At 41.3% G+C, this 10,563-nt stretch overlaps 1 protein-coding gene and 1 long non-coding RNA gene across 2 annotated transcripts in view; both read left to right on the top strand.

Moving 5' to 3' along the window:
* atp6ap1a (ATPase H+ transporting accessory protein 1a) overlaps nucleotides 1–10,563 on the top strand; it is a 75,256-nt gene that overhangs the window by 11,988 nt on the left and 52,705 nt on the right. The gene's annotated exons all lie outside the window — the stretch shown is intronic.
* On the top strand, nucleotides 73–538 carry LOC120558448. The gene is made up of 2 exons (XR_005639124.1): nucleotides 73–130; nucleotides 174–538. It is a non-coding gene; the product is annotated as an uncharacterized LOC120558448 (long non-coding RNA).

Here is a 10,563-nt window from a genome sequence, read left to right as displayed (position 1 = left end):
CCTTCCAGAGGCTATTTAGCAGAGGCACCGTGGCACCATCCAGAGCTTAGCCCCGCCCCCAAGACGATTGTGATTGTTTTAAAGAAACGTCAATAAACCAGAGCACGTTTCTCTCCCGTCCCAGAATGCTGTGTGGACTAGCCAGACCTTCCTCCGCAGCGCTGTGGAGGAAGGTCTGGTGATGCAAGACTATAAGCAGGCTAACAGTTAGCTATAGCTATATGAACCTATGTTTGGATCGTGTTAGCCAATTATCAGAGCTACAAACTCAATTTCAGTCATTTAAAAATCAGATACAAAGCAGGTTGTTGTCTTAATACATCCATGGATATGTCAGATTCTTCCATAAAGGGATTTTTGTTAGTCTTCTTATTGATGTTGTTCTGATTTATGACATGTATGTTAACAAACATCCAGTGTATTGTGTCTGTGGAGCATGTAGTCTGAATATGATCTCCATATGTTTTATTTAGCTTCATGTTTTGTTTTTATAGATTCAAAATTTGATATATAGAAATAAAGTCCTTCTAGAAAAATAGTTTTTGTGTTTTTTTTGTTTCCTCAGAAACAGCAACATATGAACACTGTTTAGAAATTAATTAAGTCAAGATGATTAAAAAAACATGAATAAAACTAAAACAAATTACTAAAACTAATTTATATTTTTGTAATTTAACATTTTATGTTTTTTTTAAGCTGATGGATTTAAAAATATTTTCCTTAAACGGAGCAATTTAATACATTTTATACGTGTTTTAAGTACTTCATGTTTAAAATTGTAACAATGATAAATTTTATCTCTTTGTCCTCCACAATAACAATAATATATTATGATTATTTACAAAATAAAGACAGGATGATGAACCCATTTAAAAACATATATTAAAAAGTGAATTAAGTTTTAATTAATAAAATGACATGATCTCTCTAACCTACTTACTTACTTCCGCTATGGGTCATAAGGCTTCAATGAGCACTCTCCATTGCATTTGCTCCCTGACAGCATGTTGGGCCTCAGGTTTTCTTTTGCCAGGTGGTGTCCATCTTAAAGGTCCCATGGCATAAAAATGTCACTTTATGAGGTTGTTAACATTACAGTTTTTTTCGATTGCTAAACGACAGTGGGCACAACTGGAGTCACATGTGCAAAACTCTAACTACAGTCTGCGCAGCAGCAGTTAATGTGGACCAAACTCTAGTTCGTTTTTCATCGCTTGAACACAGTTTTCAAAACTCTACACACTTATCCCATGACTTTAACCACAACGTGCACAACACTGTAGATTTACAGCACTTTGTTCAAATGCTAACACACTGCTGTCAAAACTGTTAACCACACATTCAAAACAGAATAGATTTCAGTCTGGTGCCTATCAAACACTGCTGATTGAAAGCCTAAGCAGGTGTCTTGTTTTAGACTAGTTAGTGAACATATATGGTATTTATACAGAGAAAGCTCAGAAAGTCTTTTTTTGTATACAAACACCAAATAAGAATGAAACAATTATACACTGTACTGTTTGAGAGAAACAGGTAAAAGAGCAAAGATACCAATATGTCCAGGGAAGATGTCTGAGGTTATATACACAGCTATAAAAAAAAGTGAAAAAGACAATATCTTTACAATAGTAAAACTGCATTCTTACTGTTTTTCAGAAAGTAATGGAGGTGAAAGCAATAGAAACATCACATTCATTAATATTTAGAGATGATGCAGACATCCAATGTGATGAAGGAAACTTGCCACATGATGCTGGAGAGAGGCAGGATTAGTCACACTATTACTGTTATGTACCTTTAGTTTTTTCCCCAGTAATTCCATAAATTACTAGAGACAAAATACTTTATTGAAGAAAACTGCTGATTTTCATTCCTTCTCGTTTACCTTATGTAAAAATTGGTATGCTATACAATCTATATTTTTTCCTTAAATAAACTGTTGAATAGTGTCAAGTCACTCAAATTGTTCAAACTGTAAAGATGAGAAAGTTTGTCATTTCTGTATTGGTGTTTGATGCTAGTGTTTTTACCCTCAGTGTGTTCTGAGTGACAGCGTGTGTGTGTGTGTGTGTGTGTGTGTGTGTGTGTGTGTGTGTGTGTGTGTGTGTGTGTGTGTGTGTGTGTGTGTGTGTGTGTGTGTGTGTGTGTGTGTGTGTGTGTGTGTGTGTGTGTGTGTGTGTTATCTCAGTGAGGCCTGTGCATAGTGTTTGAGACGTGTGTTAAGAGTTGTGTTGCTTTGAATGAGTTTTGCAGGTGATGTGAACTGTTTAGCTCAGGTGACTGTAGGTAGTGCAGACTGTAGTTTGAGTTTTGCACATGTGACTCCAGTTGTGCCCACTGTCGTTTAGCAATCGAAAAAAAATGTAATATGAGTTCCCCCAGCCTGCCTATCGCCCCCCAGTGGCTAGAAATGGTGATAGGTGTAAACAGAGCCCTGGGTATCCTGCTCTGCCTTTGAGAAAATGAAAGCTCAGATGGACCAATCAGGAATCTTCTCCTTATGAGGTCATAAGGAGCAAGGTTACCTCCCCTTTTCTCTGCTGCTGCTTGCCCGCAGAGAATTCCCCATGAGAGAGAGAGACATCATGGCTTTCAAACGAGCAAAGTGGCAGTTGGTCAAGAGACTTCAGATACAGTATTAGGAGACCACTAAGGTCTATATAAAAGAGACTTCAGATACAGTATTAGGAGGACCACTAAGGTCTATATAAAAGAGACTTCAGATACAGTATTAGGGGACCACTAAGGCCTATATAAAAGAGACTTCAGATACAGTATTAGGGGACCACTAAGGTCTATATAAAAGAGACTTCAGATACAGTATTAGGGGACCACTAACGTATATATAAAAGCATCCAAAGAGCACCATGTCATGGGACCTTTAAGGCCCGGAAAAAGTGACAAAAAACTTTGGGAATAGCGACAAAAGAAAAACAAGTTTTAATTTTAAATTTTGACCCAGAAAATCTAAAAGTTGCGTGGTCGACGACAAGACAACACAATCAGAATCAGAATAATTTTGTTATTGTAAAACATTATCACAACGAAATTTAAGCGCTACTCCTTCTGGTGCTTAGAAATATACATTAATACGCACACCCCACCCCCTTCCACAAGCCATATCCTCACATATACATAATGGGACAGGTGCTTCTAGTGCATAGTAGTATACATTCATACACTTACTCATGCAGTACTCTCACAAAAAGATCAAGTACTGGACAAGTGCAATGCAGGTAAGTCCTAGTTCTGTAATTGAATGTTTGGAGTTGTGATGGCTGTGGGGGAAAAGCTGTCTCTGAACCTGGATGTGTGGGTTCTGACAGACCTGTAACGCCTTCCTGAGGGGAGGAACTGAAAGTGTTCGTGGCCTGGGTGAGAGGAGTCCCTGATTATGTTTTTTGCTCTGCTGAGGTAGCGAGATGAGGCGATGCTGTCAAGTGTGGGCAGCGAGCAGCCAATGATCTTTTTCTGCAGACCGGATGACCCTTTGCAGTGAGTTTTTTCTGTGCCACGGTGCAGCTTGCATAGCACAGCTTGGGTTAAATGCAAACTGTTGCGTATGTATTTCTTCATCTGCAGGTGTGTGAAGCTGTGTGCTGTGATGGCGTTGTCGTTCCACCAGGGGGCAGTGACTGATAAAGGTCATTATTGCTGTCGACTCTTTCACTGATCAGAATCAGAGTTCAGTCTCGCTGATCCTGAAACACTTTTATTCAGTTTGAAAAAAGCTTGTTAAAGCATTTATAATCTGCTACGAATCATATATTCTCATTACTCATTTCTGAGTGTCTCTCCTCTTTCTGAGCATGCAATCCCCATTAAACTATAAATGATATACACTATTGGTCAAAAGTTCACTTAAAAATGTCCATTCCAGACAGAATACCAGCTGAGATCAGTTGTATTGTTTTTTTTAATCAGGGCAGCAGTTTTCAGATTACATTATGTGCTTACATAATTGCAAAAGGGTTCTCGACTGTTTCACTCATTGCCCATTATCAGCAACCATTCATCCAATGTCCCAAATAGAGCTGGGCAATATATCAATATTATATTAATATCGTGATATGAGACTAGGTTTCGGCTTAGATTTTGGATATTGTAATATCGTGATATGACATAAGTGTCTTTTCCTGGTTTTAAAGGCTGCATTACAGTAAAGTGATGTCATTTTCTGAACTCACCAGACTGTTGTAACTGTTCTATTATTTACCTTTACCCACTTAGTCATTATATCCACATTATTGATGATTATTTATCTAAAATCTGAGTGTGAAGGTATTTTGTTAAAGCACCCTAGAATATCGCCGCAATATCGATATCAAGGTATTTGGTCAAGAATATCGTGATATCTGATTTTCTCCCTATCGCCCAGCCATAGTCCCAAAGGCCCATTCTGTTCACTAATCTGATATCATTTTGAAAGGCTAACTGAGAAAACATCGGAGAACCCTTTTGCAATTATGTAAGCACATAATGTAATCTGAAAACTGCTGCCCTGGTTAAAAAAAACAATGCAACCGATCTCAGCTGGTATTCTGTCTATATTGGAGTGGAATGGACATTTCTAAGTGACCCCAAACTTTTGACCGGTAGTGTACTTAGGAGACAGAAAAAAGGAGCTCTTCTTTTTGGCGCTGGTTAAAAAAAAGTCTAAGCAGGTGCTCTTTGGTGCAGGGGTAAGCCACTAGCACTCTTCTTTATATTAGAAAAGCCCGGCTAATGCATAGCATTCAGGGTTCTTCATAGTGGCCTGTGTGCCGCAACACGTTGGTGCATATTTTGTTACCTTTTTTAAATAATAATAATGGTAATAATAACTTGTATTTATATAGCACCTTATAAGAAACCCAAGGACACTTTACAGGATCACTGTGGCTAAGCTGAAGGAGGTTGTAGGCTGTGGTGAACAGGTGGGTGTTTCAGGAGTTTTTTTTAAATGTCCAGGGATGTAGCATTGTGGGGGGGTGATGGCGCAGTGGATATGACACATGCCTTTGGTGTGGGAGACCTGGGTTCAATTCCCACTGCGATACATCAACCAATGTGTCCCTGAGCAAGGCACTTAACCCCTAGTTGTTCCAGAGGCGTCCCACCTCATATATATATGACATATGTAGCAACTGTAAGTCACTTTGGATAAAAGCGTCTGCTAAAAGACATGTAATGTAATGTATGTGATGTAATGTAATGTAATATCTGCAGGGAGGCTGTTCCAGAGGGACAGGGCTGCATCACTAAAGGTACGGAGTCTGGTTTGGGGAACGGAGAGCAGGCCAGCAGCTGAGGACCGCAGATTTTGGGGTGGGGTGTATGGATGGAGCCGCTGAAAATAGCCCCCATAAAGTCACTATTTTCCTCTGGTTTGATAAAAAAATGTACGTTTTTTTTTATGATTTAAGTCTTCAACAGGAACCAATGGGCGTGTGTGTGTGTCTTTGATGTCGGGCGGCCAGGGTTGGGTCATAGGTCAGGTGGCGTTGTCATTCCAGTGCTTTCCTGTTTCCTGTTTGGACGTCCTGGCATGCCGCTTCAACAAACACACAGTTCCTGTCCCGCCCGAGCCCGCCCCCCCCCCCCCCCCCTCCTGAGCTGTCCATCACAGACGCAGAAACATTAGTCTGAAAGTTCACTTTATTTCTGCTGCAGAGAAACCGAAAAAAAAATCCCATCATCCTCTCTGTCACACGACACAGAACTGCATTTATTTCATAGAAACGTTAAGTTTGACTCGTAAATGACCCCACTAATAATGCCCAGAATGGTACCAAACTTCTACACTAGTACAAATAGGTTATGCACTCATAAAACGATGGATTGGAAAGTTTGAAACTACACCAGGAGTTTATTTAAATAACACTTGCCTGATGGCTTCTACTCTCTGCTGCTATGAACAACGGCAGTAAGACGAGTGCTTAGGGACCGTCTGCAAGCTACAACACCGAAAAGAGATACAACTAAAATATTTATTAATTTAATGATTAAATAAGGAAGTGTCTCCAAACTTACCTCCACTATAACTTGTCTCCTCCTAGTTGTACTACAGTAACCTGACTCCACCAGATTGGATCGCTTCGCATTAGCTCGGCATATCCATCTGGGAACTTTCTGTTGGAGAACGTTTGGGAAGGGGGCGAAAATCCTGGTTAGCTGATTGGATAAACCATCTGTCTATCACCACCTATAGTTGGTGATAGACGGGGCCAAATCAACCAATCAGATCAAACTTCTTGCCGAAACCAGTCGGGAGAAGAGCTGAAACATCTTTTCCTCCGAGAAAAGCCTCCAGTGCTGTTTTTTTTAGCTCTTCTTTCAATGAAGGAATACTTTCTAATTCAGATAAAAGTTGCTGCGATAGCTACGCTCATCTCCTCCGTGGAAGCCGCCACGTTGTTTAGACCGAACAGTCGCTTCTCGCTGCGTCACGCCTAAACCCGCCTCAAAACTCAACGCTGATTGGTCGGTCGTTTGGCGAACGGCTCCAAATTTTCTCTCATCTCAAGATGCCAGACTGATCTGAGAGGAGAAAACTGGAGCTCGCCAGATCAGGACGGTCCCACCAGGCTACTGATGAAGGGCACTGACTGGACAACCTAGAACATGTTAGCTTGTTTTTCTGTAGCCTAGCTTGCTACATTTATTTGGAGGCTAACGTTAGCTTCAGGGTGAAGCTTCATTATTATAGTGTGTGTATGTCTCTCCTGTTCTTTCTGACCACGGTGGGACATCTGGATCTCACGCCAGGTCGTGAAATAGTCACGTTATTTAGATTTATTAATTTGTGTTTACAGGTCACGGTTTTGACGTTCATTTCGTGTACACGCCCCGAATTTTGAACGTGTACAGGTCACGATTTTCGAACCTGCTCTGGGGGGACGCGACAACGGTGAAATGATTAACGAGGAAAGGAACGGCAACACGCGGGACGCCATCTCCTGGCCTCCTGGGTGAATGTCTCGTGTTGTTTGGTCCCATCATCCCCCCCCCCCCCGACCAACCTCCCTGCGCGGACCAATCCGCATCAATACTACTCGCTACCGCCATCGTTCTGTGATCACGAAATATGCTTCCCATTGAAATACATTGCTTTAAGTCCTTGGGTTTGTCAAATTGGAAAGAATTAGGTGTATACTAAGGGGCTCACTGAGAAAATTTAATAAAATATGGGACCCCTTCTTTCAATACATCCGAGACGTGCATTTTCCAAATATCCCTGAGTGATGTAACTACTGAAATGATATGAGGAGCAACAGACTGGCCCACAGACCCCCTCTTTTTATTTTTATTTTATTTTTTTCCTGATTTATTTTTTATTTCCCTGTCTTATTTCTAAGTGCTTGTACTGTCTTAAAGCCCATGTTGCAAGTTAACCACCACTGTTGATTAATAGGTACATATAGCACTCAATATATGTATATCATTGTTAAAAATGTCTCCAAATAGTGTTAAAGGCCAGTTTTTGTCCGTTTTTTGTCGTTTTTGGTATTAGTGGGTTTTTTCCCGCAATTCGGTGATGACGTCACGTTGGGGAGACGTGTATCAGCCTGGTACTGTAACTATGGTGACTGACTGGGATGAGGAAGAGGGGTTTTTTACTGTCCGTGAATAGCACCAAGTGAAAGTCAACATTTATTTATATCTAGTGACAGTGATCATGTCATTAGTTCAGATAAGTACCGGTAAACTTATCTAGATCTAGAAAATACAAGGCATCATGCTAGCTATGTGCTAACTTGCCAGTCCCACTTGTGAAATCCCCCGATGGTTGTAAACACATAGATATGATTGATATCGTGATTAGATATCTCACGTTTTGATGGTAGGCTACTAGCTCCAGTAACAACATATTTGCCTGGTGTTTATTTATTACTTGGACGGGGATGCTGTTCAGCTTTTCACAAGTTTAGACAGCTAGCTAACGCTACGCCGACGCTTCGCTAACGTTAGCGCAACAGCATTAGCCTAGCCGGCTAGGTAAATATTACAACTGCCTTCGGAGTTTCCTATATCTGCGTCCACGTTGTCAACATAAGACTTGTGGCGTTAGTGCTCCTTTTATACCATAACTTTATTGAATGAAACGTTAAACTTCGCTCCTACAAGATGGTTTTTGTTAGTTAGTTAGTTACACACAAAGCTAACTGGCTATAGTTAGCCTGTACGTATGCTAGCGGACATTAGCTAACGTTGCATAGCCAGCAAGCAGCTTCGGCGAGCTAACCTCGACAGCTAACACATCCATGTGTCTCCATTTCAAAACATCGCTGCAGATTGACTGCTTTTAACAGCAGAGGTTGATTGTGGGCAACATACTGTCGCGGTTAGCTAGCTCGCCGAAACTACTGCCGATTGCCAAAGTTGCTGGCTGGCTACGCAACGTTAGCTAATCCCGCTAGCATACGTACAGGCTAACTATAGCCAGTTAGCTTTGTGTGTAATGTTACAAAAAAAACACCTATTTCGTAGGAGCGAAGCTTAATATTTCATTCAATAAAAGTATGGCACAAAAGGAGCACTAACGCCACATGTCTTGTGTTGACAACGTGGACGCAGCTCCGAAGGCAGTTGTAATACCGGTATTTAACTAGCTAGCAGTCTAAGCTAACGCTGTTGCGCTAACGTTAGCAAACGTCGGCGTATCGTTAGCTAGCTGTTTAAACTTGTGAAAAGCCGAATAGTATCCCCGTCCAAGCTGCCTTTCACTTCCCCCCCAATATTATTATTCACATAATAAAGACACATGGACTCGGTCGAGACCAGAAGCCATACGTTGCCAGACCAGCGGCAGAAACCGTGACCGGGACAGTGAACCGAGACGGGGCTTTCGCCTGTCGTCTCCCCAACGTGACGTCATGCAATGCATTGTGGGGGAAAGACAAACCGCTGTAAAATAGTATCTACTTTTTCGTGTTATATTCTGTTTTGTGATACCTAACAACATCAAATACATGAATATGTATTTTAAATGTTTATTACCAATTCGTTGGAAAATTAAACTTGCAACATGGGCTTTAATAGTACTCTTTGTTGTAACATATGCATGATACCCTGCTTGGACCACCTTTGCACTGTTTTTTGTTTCATCATCATTATTGTCAGAAAATCTAATAAACAGATTGGAGAAATACATTGCTTTAAAATTCGTAATCGCCGCACGAAAAAAAACCGACATCATCGTGTCCTGTCCACGACTCAATAGATTCAATAACGTGACCGTATCACGAACTGCCGTGAGAACGGGCTGAAACTGGAGCTCGCGAGATCAGGACGGTCTCACTAGGCTAGTACTACATTACTACAGTACTACAGCACTTTTAAAAAATAAGTTAAATTAATAAATATTGTTGTTGTATCCCTTTAACATCTGCTGCAGAGTCACTCGAAGCAACAGGATAGCTTCAGGAGCAGGAGTGTAGTCTACATTTGCTTTCATTTCATCATTTCATCATCTCATCATCTCACATTAGTTCATTTAAAATTTGCACAGGGAAGTGACCACCAAGCAACTGTGTTGTCCTAGGTGTCTCGCAACACAGACGGGGTGAATTTATGAACAAAAGTGTGAATGTTCTGTCACAAAACAATCGTCGTTGTGTAACGTTATCCTGGTGCTTTACTAATTTAGAATTCAGAGCCACCTTTTGCTTTTTTAGGGGTCTAAAATATGTTTAGAAAAAAACGCAGCTCTGCGACAGGAAGTCAGCTCTCATACAGGAAACACTGCTCCCGGTGTTGGCACCAAATGTCGGCCCAACAAAGAGACAGATATCTGAACAATAAGATGAGATAGTGAATATTACAGAAAACATTCTACGCTGTGAAGATGCAAAGTCAGAGATGATCATCTGCAAAGATGAATCGATTAGTTGTCAACTATTAAATTAATCGCCAACTGAAGTAAAACTTGTGTGATGTCAGCTTGTTAAATGTGAATATTGTTCTAGTTTCTTCTCTCCTCTGGGACAGGAAACTGAAGATCTTTGAGTTGTGGACAAGACCAGACATTTGAGGACGTCATCTTGGGGCTTTTTGGGAAACACTGATCCACATTTTTCACCATTTTCTGACATTTAAGAGACCAAACAACTCATCCATTCATCCAGAAAATAATCAACAGATTAATCAACAACAGAAATAATCGTTAGTTGCAGCCATGCTTTGCCTCAGCTCATCTGAATTCAGTCTTCGGGTCCTATCTTGCACCCAGCGTAGTGCAAAGCCCGATGCAAGTGTCTTTGCTAGTTTAAGACCGACCCAGTTGTCAGTTTCCCGTCCAGCGCCCGCGTTGTTTAAATAACAAATGCACCTGCGCCCATCTGTGGCCCATGGGCGTGCTGGTCTTACAGGGAGGTGTGTTCAGGTGCATTCTGGGCGTGCTGGTCTTACAGGGAGGTGTGTTCAGGTGCATTCTGGGGCGTGCTGGTCTTACAGGGAGGTGTGTTCAGGTGCATTCTGGGCGTGCTGGTCTTACAGGGAGGTGTGTTCAGGTGCATTCTGGGCGTGCTGGTCTTACAGGGAGGTGTGTTCAGGTGCATTCTGGGAGTATTACTCTCTTGAGGC

The sequence above is a fragment of the Perca fluviatilis genome, chromosome 5 (assembly GCF_010015445.1).
Source record: "Perca fluviatilis chromosome 5, GENO_Pfluv_1.0, whole genome shotgun sequence".
NCBI classification, from domain to species: Eukaryota; Metazoa; Chordata; class Actinopteri; order Perciformes; family Percidae; genus Perca; species Perca fluviatilis.
Note: the sequence above shows the minus strand (reverse complement) of the source record. Positions and strands in the feature narration are given on the sequence as shown.